This window comes from Hemiscyllium ocellatum, chromosome 11 (genome assembly GCF_020745735.1).
Source record: "Hemiscyllium ocellatum isolate sHemOce1 chromosome 11, sHemOce1.pat.X.cur, whole genome shotgun sequence".
Lineage (NCBI taxonomy): Eukaryota > Metazoa > Chordata > Chondrichthyes > Orectolobiformes > Hemiscylliidae > Hemiscyllium > Hemiscyllium ocellatum.
Window position 1 is genome coordinate 44023669 of NC_083411.1, and position 12895 is coordinate 44036563.

The 12895-nt window shown below is 43.5% G+C and overlaps 1 pseudogene; it reads left to right on the top strand.

Moving 5' to 3' along the window:
* The first annotated feature begins 1721 nt into the window (after window positions 1-1721).
* Window positions 1722-2847, top strand: LOC132820321 (interferon-inducible GTPase 1-like; annotated as a pseudogene).
* The last annotated feature ends 10048 nt before the right edge of the window (window positions 2848-12895 follow it).

The window sequence follows — 12895 nt, forward strand, 5'->3', positions numbered from 1 at the left end:
TATCTCTGTTAGAGTAATTAAATCATACCCATTTACCTTATATTGTACAGTGAAATTGTTAACCTTTTTTTTGTGACTGCTGCACAGCAAGCATTCAGGTGCAGGAACTGCAATTCTGACTTTTTAAAAAATTATTGTTTATTCTGATACTGTTTGGTGCTTGCATTGCTATCTGTTTTCTATCCTTGTTTGCCTTCGGTTTTTCCAATTTTTGATGGTTTTTAAAAAAAATCAAGCCTGTGCTCTTTCTCAGATTCCCATGCCAATGCCAATGAGCAGGAAACCCCCAGCAGCACTAGTGAATCTCCCTGAAAAGATGTTAGTCGTTTCTATGCCCTACTTCGTCCATGAGATTCTCCACACACCAGCTCAATGTTCTATTTCTATGCTTACTCTCAGATAAGACTGTCAGCAATCATTACATTTACTGCTTTAGGGCGCCTGCTTTTCAATCTTATTTCCAGCTCCCTGAAACCTACTTTTCTAACCCAAGTCATATACACCATGACCTCTGGCAGTTCAGCCTCTCCTCGAAGAATGTCCTGCAGTCACTCAGGACATAGTTGATCCTGGTACCAGGGAGGTAACACAGAAATGCCAGTCCCCTTAACTAATGAATCCTCTATCATTCTGTTCTCTTGTCCAGCTGAATGACCCATGGCGCTCAGTCCTTGGCTCTGACTGCACTCATACAAGGAACTAATGCCCTCACCAATATCCAAATGAGAAAGCCAATTAGCGAGTGGAACGTCAGGGTTCTCTGCCTGATTCTCTTGGTCTGTTTGATAGTCTCCCATGTCCTTTCTGTCTGCAAGTTCCTAGCCTGCAGTTTGACTACCTCTCTCAACAGGCTATCCAGTCTTACTCTCAGCCCTGCAGATGCATAATAGTGAGTCTAGTTGCTACTCAAAGTGCAAAACTCAAAGCTCAGGTTTCTGTGACTGGTCACATTACCTGCACGTGGTCGCCTATGTCAATAGTAGCATCCACATCTTCTGATATACTACAGGACCCACATATTTTGTGACCAATCTGCCTTGTCATTTCTGAACTAAACCGTTTCCTCAGCATCTTCTGGTAGAATACAGGTTCCGTGTGCAACATGTTACATTTGCTCAAAGTTGCTTGTAAAGCAAGTAGACTAGCAGGCATCCAGCTCCCATATCCGATTAAACTCTCTGCTGCTTCAGTCCTTCAACACAGAGGAGCATCTTCAACAGCAAGGCCCTGGGTTTGGGCTTTAACCAATCCATTACAACACTTGAGCCTCACAAACAGCAGTTGAGAACCACCCCCTTGGGAGGGCTCAGGTAGAATGCAGGAAGGTGATTGAGGGGCGTGTGTCTGTGCTTGTGTCTGTGTCTGTGAGAGAAAGAGAATATGATTATCCTCAAATGTGGTAGCTATGACCCTCAACATAAGGGATCCTTCAGTAAGAGGAATGAAGGTCATTCACCTCATTGCTCATGATAAGACATTTTCTATAAATTGGGCATCATAATCAGTTATATTTAAAATGGTAAAGGTATTTTAACAACCAATGAGAAATTAAGCGTGAAAGGAGGTCCTGAAAATTTCAAGACAGATTACATCAACATATTTTCTTTCAGAGATCAAGAAGCCAAAATTGTTTGGGAATTGGAATAGTGGAATCTTCAGCCTCTTCGTTCTTCATTGAGGAAGAGCACAAAAAACTGAAGTCTGATTTTAGTACATGTAGAATGGAAAAGGTTAACACTGTGCTACAACAGAAAGTAACCAAACTGGACAATACAGAACTTAATGTTGCAGTAACTGGAGAAACAGATGCAGGGAAATCTTCCTTCATCAATGCGATGAGAGGACTTCAGTTACATGATGAGGGAGCAGCTGAAGTTGATTCTGTAGTAACCACAATGGAGCCAATGGGATACAAACATCCCAACCTGCCGAATGTTTATTTCTGGGATTTGCCAGGAATTGGAAGCAAAGAATTCCCAGCGAATAAATACCTGAAGGAAATGAACTTCAAAAGGTATGATTTTTTCATCATCACCTCAGTCTGTTGATTCTCAAGCAATGACACAAACCTTGTCAGAGAGAACAAACGGCTAGGGAAGAATTTCTATTTTGTTCGATCTAATATTGATCATAATCTTTATTCAATGAGAAAGAGAGTGGGGAAATTTAATGAAGAGGAAGAACTGAAGAAGATCAGGAGTGACTGTGTCAGCAAGCTGCAAGAGGCTGGGATCCCATCACCCAGAGTGTTCCTGATATCAAACTTTGACCTGAATCTGTATGATTTTAATCTGTTAAATAAAGCTCTGGAAGATGACCTTTTGAATACAAAGAAAAGTGTGTCCACATACTGGCCCTTCCAAATTTAAGCTCAGAGATTGTGGGGAAGAAAAGGAAAGCTAAGGAAACGAGTCTGGATGTTGGCGACACTTTCTGGGGGAATTGGGGCAGTGCCAGTTCCTGGAGTCTCCCTGGGCTGTGACATTTGGATAGTAATTGGAGGAATAATACATTTCTGTCAATGTCTGGGTCTGAATGATTCAAAGTCTGGCCAAAAGGGCAGGGAAACCTATGAAGGATCTGAAAGCAGTGGTGACAACTCCCCTGGTCAGGAGGGAGATAACCCCTGATGTCATAAACAGATTGGCCTGGGGTGCTGCTGCTGTCACCATTTCAGCAATCGAGCTCGCCCTTGACACCATCCCAGTGATTGGTTCCATCTTCGGAGCAGGGTCTTCGTTCCTTATGACCTACAAACTGCTGGATGCTGCACTGGATGATCTTACAGAGAGTGCACAGAAAGTGGTGACGGCTGCATTTGGGACCGAAAATGATCCAACCCAGTGAGTGAATGCTGTAGCTGATGGATAAATGGGATCTAGCCCTCAGCATCAATGCAAGTATGCTATATAGTATTTCCTTCTTTCTGAACTTATTTGTGAAAATATTCTTTATTTATTTATTTCAGGGAAATGTTATTGCGGAACATTCTTGTAGATGGCCTTTTTGAGGTGAACTATAAAGAGAATTTTAAGAGTTGAATTAATTTCACATGTTCCCTGAACACCTCTATATTAAATACAAATTTAAATAAATGTTCCTCACTGCTGGAATCCTCCAGCACAGGATGTATCCATTTAGCCCCCCATTCCTGTGGTCAGAAATATCTGTGTGTCCACTTTCACAGTGACGGATTCAGTTCCAACGTTTAGCTCCTTCTCTGTAATGCTCCCTTTTAAAATATAACAACAGCATTATGACTGAAATGGACTCCTACAGAAAGAAAACTCACTGGGACTGTGTTTCATTTTTGATTATGGGTAATTTCCACATTGGTACGTTTTTCCATCCTCATAGCTATCATTCACATGACATTTTAAACCTGTGTTAAGGTTAACGGTGTAGTCTTCCTCCCAGCAAACAACAACCCCAGTATAAAGCCTTATCAAGAGGAAGCTTATTTTCCAATGCTGTTAAACCCATCAGAACATTCAATGTACAGCCCACTCACTTGGCGTTAGAACAGTTGTTGCACAAAGCAGAGAATGTCAGAAAAGGTTTCAGTACTGTGCAGAACTCAATATACATGATGAAGGATGAAGGCACTGCAGAAAGTAAGGGTGAAGTGCCCTGACAACATGCAGCAATACGACGAAAGACTTCAGCTCCAGAACCTTCCAAAGCCTGAAGCAATTTGTCCATTCAAATCGAACTGACAAATGGCAGTATAGATCAGACAATGATCCAATAACTGCCTTTGCAGTCTCCTCTCAATCATTAACAAAGTGATGTTGCTATCAAACAACAGTTGCTCAACAATAACCTGCTCTCTGATGCTCAGTTTGGTTCAGCCAGGCCCGCTCAGCTCCTGGCTTCATGGCAGCTTAGATCCAAACACGGTTCAAAGCAGTGAACTGCACAGGTGATGTGAGAGAGACTGCACTTGGCATCAAGGTCCCACTCCTCAGTACCAGTGAGACTGGACTTGGAACAACCCTGATGCAGCAAGGACAGTGGGTCGCATTTAGTTCCAGGACATTAACAGAAATGGAACACATTACACTTGAATGGACAAAGAATGCCTGGCCACTGTCTTTGCTTGTGAACATTTTCATCAATACCTACTTCCAGTAGACAAAACAACATTCAGGACTGACCACAAGCAATTTCCACAAACTGCCACTGTCTGCTCCAAAGAATATCACTCACAATACAGAGGTAGCATTTGCACATGCTAGGCAGATGACTGAAGCAGATGTAAATTGCAGACATGCTGTTTACAGCAGCTTCCCAATGAAGACAGTACAGGATGCTGGAATCATAAAGCTGCTGCTATCCATAGGCTCCCATATCTATGGAAACAGATTCTTTGTTTCAACTGATCCGCACCGATTAGACATCCCAATCTAACCTTGTCCCATTTGCCAGAATTCGGCCATATCCCTCTAAACCCTGCTTATTTATAAAACCATCCGGAGGGCGGCACGGTGGCACAGTGGTTAGCACTGCTGCCTCACAGCGCCAGAGACCTGGGTTCAATTCCTGCCTCAGGCGACTGACTGTGTGGAGTTTGCACCTTCTCCCTGTGTCTGCGTGGGTTTCCTCGGGTGCTCCGGTTTCCTCCCACAGTCCAAAGATGTGCGGGTCAGGTGAATTGGCCATGCTAAATTGCCTGTAGTGTTAGGTAATGGGGTAAATGTATGGGTATGGGTGGGTTGCGCTTCGGCGGGTCGGTGTGGACTTGTTGGGCCGAAGGGCCTGTTTCCACACTGTAAGTAATCTAATCTAATCTAAATGTCTTTTAAATGTTGTAATTGTACTATCCTCCACTATCTTGTCTAGCAGCTCTTTCCATACACGCATCACCCACTAGGGTGGGTCAGTAAATTTGAAGATGATACGAAGATTGGTGGAGTTGTGGATGGTGAGGAGAGTTGTCAGCTGCAAAGGGACTTAGATATGATGCAGAGCTGGGCTGAGGAGTGGCAGATGGAATTCAACCCTGTCAAGTGTGAGGTTGTCCATTTTGGAAGGACAAATAAGAATGCGGAATACAGGGTTAAGGGTAGGGTTCTTAGTAAGGTGGAGGAGAAGAGGGATCTTGGGGTCTATGTTCATAGCTCTTTGAAAGTTGCCACTCAGGTGGATAGAGCTTGTAAGAAGGCCTATGGTGTATTAGCGTTCATTAGCAGAGGGATTGCATTCAAGAGTCGTGAGGTGATGTTGCAGCTGTACAGGACCTTGGTAAGGCCACATTTGGAGTACTGTGTGCAGTTCTGGTCGCCTCACTTTAGGAAAGATGTGGAAGCTTTGGAGAGGGTGCAGAGGAGATTTATCAGGATGTTGCCTGGAATGGAGAATAGGTCGTACGTGGATAGGTTGAGGGTGCTAGGCCTTTTCTCATTGGAACGGCAAAGGATGAGGGGTGACTTGATAGAGGTTTATAAGATGATCGGGGAATAGATAGAGTAGACAGTCAGAGACTTTTTCCCCGGGTACAACAGAGTGTTATAGGGGGACATAAATTTAAGGTGAAGTGTGGAAGGTATAAGGGGGTTGTCAGGGGTAGGTTCTTTACCCAGAGAGTGGTGGGGGCTTGGAATGCGCTGCCTGTGGGAGTGGCAGAGTCAGAATCATTGGTGACCTTTAAGCGGCAATTGGATAGGTACATGGATAGGTGCTTAAGCTAGGACAAATGTTCGGCACAGCATCGTGGGCCGAAGGGCCTGTTCTGTGCTGTATTGTTCTATGTTCTATGTTCCAAGGCCAAGGTGGTATATGACCACCCAGAGATAAGTTAAAGTACAAGATAGTTGGTTAGATTTATAGTGTAAATTCTTAGTTTGTAGTGTATTTTGATATTATAATATTAATTGTGTTAAATAAACAAATATTATTGTTTATTACTATTAAGATTTGACTTGCAGTTTCTTTGCTAGATGTAACAGTTAAAATACACTGTGTGGCAGGCGCAACACACTTTAAACCTTGAGTGCAATGGTGGCAGGGGAGCCAGAGTTTGGGCTTTCTGAGCCTGTCCACTGCCCCAGCACCAGGACTGCAACATTCTTCTTTCACCTTTTCTTTTTTCTTTCCTCTATCATTTTCATTTTGCTTTTGGTGGCAACAGCAAAAGGAAGTGGCGTCGATTTTCCTGCTCCTTGGATGCTGCCTGATCTGCTGTGCTTTTCCAGCACCACTCTGAAGTAAAATCAGCAGGATCAGGTGACCTGAGGCAGATGCCAGCGAAAACGGGGGCAGGCAGTCGGAGGCAGCTGATGACGAGAGCGGGAACAGGCTTCAAGGTGGCAGCATTACGCAGCACAGCATGGTGGCAGGGGTGAGGTCAAGCCCTTAGGAAAAATGTGAACCCATCATCGCCAGGCATTTGTGGACCCTGTTATCTGTGTTTTTGTGTTTTTCAAATTTTAGTGAGAAGGACAGTAATGTTTAATTTTTTAACTTCGTTTTCCTTACTTTCTGCTTTGCAACTAAGATTTTGTACCTGGGTGTCTTTGCATCTGAGATGGTGCAGTAAGTGGTAATATATAAACCTTTCACTGTAGTCATGTGAGCACATGACAGTAAACTTAATTCTATTCAACTTGATAGAATGGCATTAGGGTCCTGAGTCAGTCTGAATAGGATGTACTACTCATTGCTATTTGGAGTCATACCTAGGGCAAAAGAAATTGGTTGTGGTTATTGGATGTTCATCATTTCAGTCCCAGGTCACCACAGCAGGGGTGGTTTAATGTAGAGTCCATGACCCTGTCATCTTCATCTGTACCTTCCTTTCATCCTAAGGTCAGATGTTGGAATGTTTGCTAACGGTTGGACAAAGTTCAGCCTTATTTGCAGCTCCACAGATGCTGCGGTAGCCAGTATCCATGGACTGCAATATCTGGACAATCTCCAGGCTTGGACTGACAGTGACAAGTAAAATTCATGCTGTACACGTTCCACGTAATGGCCATCTCCAACAAGGAAGCATCTAACCATCACTCTTTGACATTCAATGGCATTACTGTCACTGACTCCCCCACTGTCAAGGTTCTTAATGTTACCATTGTAAAGAAACAAAATTGGACCAGCCACAAAAATACTGTAGCTACAAGGACAGGTCAGAATCTGGGAATTCTAAGAGGACAAGTACACCTCTTGTCTCCACAGTGCCTGTCAATAATCTACAAAACAAGTTAAGAGTATGATGGAATACTCACGTCATGCTTGGATGGATGTCACGCTAATTAATAAGTGTATTATTTAGGACAAAGCATCCTGCTCAATTGACACACCATCTCCGAATTTAACATCAACTCCTGCCACTCTTGATGTACAGTAGCAGCACTGTATAATGTTTACAAGATGCACGACAGCAACTCACACAGGCTCCTTCACTAACACTTTCCATCTGTGGATCTGGGCCTCTCCTCATTCAGGGAGAAAGTGAGGACTGCAGATGCTGGAGATCAGAGCTGAAAATGTGTTGCTGGAAAAGCACAGCAGGTCAGGCAGCATCCAAGGAGCAGGAGAATCGATGTTTCGGGCATGAGCCCTCTTTATTCCTGAAGAAGGGCTCATGCCCGAAACATCGATTCTCCTGCTCCTTGGATGCTGCCTGACCTGCTGTGCCTTTCCAGCAACACATTTTCACCTCTCCTCATTCAGCCATCATTTATATCAACTCTGATTGTTGAGATCAGCTCTGTTGTGCAATATGTGGAACTTTCTCGAATATAGACCATTCCATTCTGGCCCCAGTATCGTCCTAACGCATCTTGATATCATTCTCATATGGACAACCCTTCTACAGAGCAAATCATATCCAGCTCCTTCCACTATATTTGTTTCCTACCTTACAACACTGACTCCATTTCAAAGTTCTTCATTCAGCTGTAAGTTATTTTAATCCATTGGACTGGTGCTTTTTCACAATTAGACAACATTTTTAATGTCTCAGATTTCTAATGACACCAAAGTGACGATTTGGGAAGGTATGAGAGACTTTGCGTGGTTAGGTGAGCTTTAGTTGCTGAGAGATGTGGAACTGCAGTGGGAAGGGGCGGGGAAGAATCAAGTCTTGGGGAATTGATGAAAAGTCTCGCTGTCTCGAAAAAAAAAGCCCTCAAACATCTACCTATTGACAAGCTTTTTATATTGCAGCAACAATTAGGTCTCAGAGTGCTGTCCATGAGGTCACACCCATCAACAATAAGGGAGAAGAAAACAGTTAAAGGGATCTCACAGCTGGAGGAAATCAGAGCAAACTCCACAGCAGCCATTGCTGCTTTGTAGGTCGTGACTCCAGAAGCTGACCTTGTGACCTCAATGGGCATAAGTACCCACAGTATTGGAAACTCCACATTGCATTCAGCCACAACAGTGACAATATCCCAGAGCCTCTCCCAGTGGGTCTGTCATGTGGTGTCCAGGGCAGGGTTGGTTGGGAAACTTGTCAATCACTGGAGTTGGGTTGGAGAGAAAATTCCCTTGAAAACCTGCTACATTACTTATTCCCTGTCTTCTTCACTGGGGTAAACTTTGAGAATAAAGGACAAGGAAATATCTGGAGATGGGAATGGGTGTACATAAAACATAGAACATTATAGCGCAGAGAGGCCCATCAGTCCTCAATGTTGCACTGACCTGTGAAACCAATCTGGTGTCCATCCAACTTACATTATTCCATTATGATCCATATGTTTATCCATGACCATTTAAATGTCCTTGAAGTTGGAGAGACTACAACTGTTGTAGGCCCTTACTACTCTCTGAGTAAAGAAACTACCTCTGACATCTGTCCTATATCTATCACCCCTCATGCTAGCCATCACCATCCAAGGCTCTCCCTGTCCACCTTATCTAATTCTCTGATTATCTTATATATCTCAATTAAGTCACCTCTCAACCTTCTTCTCTCTAATGAAAACAGCCTCAAGTCCCTCAGCCTTTCCTCGTAAGACCTTCCCTCAATGCGAGGCAACATGTCTTTTTAAAATCTTTCTTGAAATCCCAACTCTAGAGAAAAGAGACCCACCATTCCCTTTCATTTTATAAACCTCCATAAGGTCACCACTTAACCTCATATGCACAGTGATAAAATTCCCAGCCAATCCAACAATACAGTACTCCCTCAATACTGCCCTGAGGTTTCACTTTCATAGAATCCCTGCAATGTGGAAACAGTCCATTTGGCCCAACAAGTCCACACAGACCCTCTGAAGAGTATCCCACCCAGACCCATTCCCCTACGCTATTACTGTACACTTATCCCTGACTAATGCACCTAATCTACACATCCCTGAACACCATGGGCACTTTAGCTTGGCCAATTCACCTAACCTGTACATCTTTGGACTGTGGGACGAAACCAGAGCACTCAGAGGAAGCCCACACAGTCACAGGGAGTACATGCAAGCTCCCCCCAGATAGTCGCCTGAGGCTGGAATCAAACCTGGTGCTGTGAGCCAGCAATGCTAACTGCTGAGCTGCCCTAAAAGCAGCTGCTCCTGTCAATGTAACAAACATCAATGGTTAGCAAAGCATGGTTTTGATCCTTTGAACTCTGGGTAATGGACCCAGCACATTCCCACTACACCACTGTGCTGTCTTCACTTGCAATATGTTCTCAAATCGTTCTGGCTGGGAACCAAAAATGCTACAAATTAAACAATATTGACAAACGGAAATCTATTGTCACTGATAGAATGATTGGTCTGAAATTCCCAGTGTGATCCCTATTCCCTTTCTTGAACAAAGGAATAACATTTGCCACCCTCCAACATCTGGCACTACTCCAGTGGGCAGTGGGGATGCAAAGATCATCACCAAAGGTGCAGCAATCTCTTCCCTTGCTTCCTATAGAAAGTTTAGAATATATCGTGTCTGGTCCCAGGAATTTATGTATCCTTATGGTTTTCAAAATTTTCAGCACATCCTCCATCCTAACAGCAACCTGTTTGAGCTTATCAGCCTGTTTCATGCTGTCCTCAGAAATGTCAAAGTTCCTGTCAGTAGTGAATACTGAAGCAAAGTATTCATTAAGGACCTTCCCTACTTCCTCCGACTCCAGATGCGAATACCCTCCACTATCCCTGGTCGGCCCTGCCCTCACTTTGGCCATCCTCTTGTTCCTCACCTAAGTGTAGAATACCTTAGGGTTTTCCTTAATCCTACCCGCTAAAGATTTTTCATGACCCCTTCTGGCTCTCCAAAGTCCATTCTTTAGTTCCTTCCTGGCTGCCTTATAACCCTCTATAGCTCTGTCTGATCCTTGCCTTCTCAACCTTAAATAAGCTTCCTTCTTTCTCTTGACTAGTGTTAGGATGGAATTCGTCCAAGCGTGTTCTTTTAAGGAGTGACCACACTTACCCAATTATTTGATATAAAGCAGGTACGTTTATTTAGCTGCAGAAACTTAGCTGTTACAGCGAAGTACGAAAGATCGAGTGGTTCGCTGGAGAAAATGTACAAGTTCTGATAATCTATCGATAAGCTCCGTTAGTTATACTATTTTCTAATCTCAATTCATGCAACGTGATCTTTCACAAACAAAAGCCTTCTTCAAAATGGTATAATTTGCAAACAAAGGTTCTATGTATTCTGGAAACATTTTTACAAAGGCTTTACATATATTTGAGACATTCTGTATCATAGACACAAAGAATTGCTATGATCGAGACATTTTTCCTAGTCTTATTATCACATAGTTTACCTTAATCTAATCACTTAGTTTAGCAGGCAAAATTGACCTTGCTGATGTTCTTTCATTTGAACATCAGCTTTGTTAGTTGTCATGGCAACAAGCCCAGAATTAAAATTACTTTGGTCATCATTTTAAACTATAGGTTCACAGTGCCCCCCAATGTCCTAAGAAGTAACTACATCTCTATCCTACCTAACACTAGATATACCACATCCCTTGTCAATCAAGGTTCTTTCAACCTACCACCCCTTCCTTGCCTCAGTAGGACAAACCTGTCCAGCACATTCAACAGGTGCTTCCTAAACCACCTCCACATTTTGGTTGTGCACTTCCCTGAGAACATCTGTTCTCAATTCAGGTGCTCAAGTTCCTGCCTAATAGCATTGTAATTTCCCCTCCCCCAATTAAATACTTTCCCATACCATGTGCTCCTATCCTTGTCCATGAGTATAGTAAAGGACAGGGAGTTGTGATCACTATCACCGAAATGATCTCCGACCGAGGTGGCTGATACCTGGCATGGCTCGTTGCCAAGCACATAATCCAATATTGCCTCCCCTCCTGTTGGCCTATCCAAATATTGAGTCAGGAACGCTTCCTGGAGAACACTTGACAAAAACTGTTCCCTGTATTTGAATTAATGAGGTTCTAATCAATATTCAGGAAGTTAAAGTCACCCATGACGACAATCATGTTACTTTTGCATTTTTCCAAAATCTGCTCCTCCGTGTCTCTGTTGTTAATTGGGGGCCTGTAGAAAACTCCCAATAAAGCAACTGCTCCTTTCCTATTTCTGACTTCCACTTATACTGACTCTGTCAATAAACCCTCCTCGATGATCTCCCTTTCTGCAGCTGTGATACTATCCCTAATTAGCAATGCCACTCTTCCACCTCTTTTTACCTCCCGTGCTATTCCTTTGAAAACATTGAAACCTTGCAACATTCAACAATTATTCCTGCCCCTATGGTATGTTAGTAACCGTAATGATCACAACATCAAAGTTCCAAGTACTGATCCATGCTCTGAACTTATCATCCTCATTCCTGACACATTTTTCATTAGAATAGACACACTTCAACCTATTACACTGACTGCCCCATTGCCCATCAAGTGCCTATCTCTCCTGACAGACTCTGCACGATATATCTGGCTGTTCACTACCAATTCCATTAGCTGATCCATAGCTCAGGTTCCCGTCCTCCTGCTAATCTAGTTTAAACCCTCCCGAAAGAGCTCTAGCAAACCTCCCACCCAATATATTGGTGCCCCTTCGGTTCAGGTCCAACCTGTCCTTCTTGTACAGGTCCCACATTCCCTAGAAGGTGTCCCAATGATCTACATACCTAGAGCCCCCCCTCCTACACCAGCCCTTCAGCCACATTTTGTTGGCATTTGAATCTGAAAGTGTTCTCATTATTGGTTTGGTTTGGGTTTTGGTTTGATAGATTTCTCTATCCTGACTTGGGCTGTTAACCTGGGACAATCAGGAAAGCCCTGGCTGACTGATATAAACAGGAGATTCAGAGTCCTCTTAGTTTAGGGGACTGACTCTGTGCTGGCTGGTGCTACAGCCAGTGTGTTGCTGTGAGTTTCTGCTTCCTTTTTTTTGGAAGGAGAAACCTGATTCCTGAACTGGCTGAATTATTTCGCCAGTTTGTTAACTGGTATTCCTTTTAGTGAGGACTGATTGTTAAACTCCTGATGCACATAATGTGTTTCAGGTACAACTCAGTTCTCAGTAGGGGATTGTTGTTGCAGTGGCTGGTTACAGCCTGTGTGTTACTCTTTTCTCTCCTTTTTTTACTTTTGAGAAAAGGACAATGTGGATTTTGTGATAGGGCTTAGCCCTTGGACTCTAGTTTTCTTTGTTTTTTTTGTATGTATCCTCACTGTTTTTGGTGTTTGGACTGAGCCCTGTGGAAGACATACATTCTACCAGAGGAGCTGTTCCTGTGGGGAAGCCCAACCCTGGGACTGGGCCTCTGAAGATTGAACACCTGTATGTGTGCTGGGAGGTGAGCAGTTGCTGTATCCTGGAGTTTGGGAGAAGACCTTTGCTTCAGGAGTAGACCAAACCCCTGTGAGTTAACTGCACCTGTATTATGTATGGTGTTCCTGTGAGTGGGTCTGGTTTTCCAAGGCTGGGCCAGGACTCCATGGAGACTGAACACCTGTGTGCTGTGC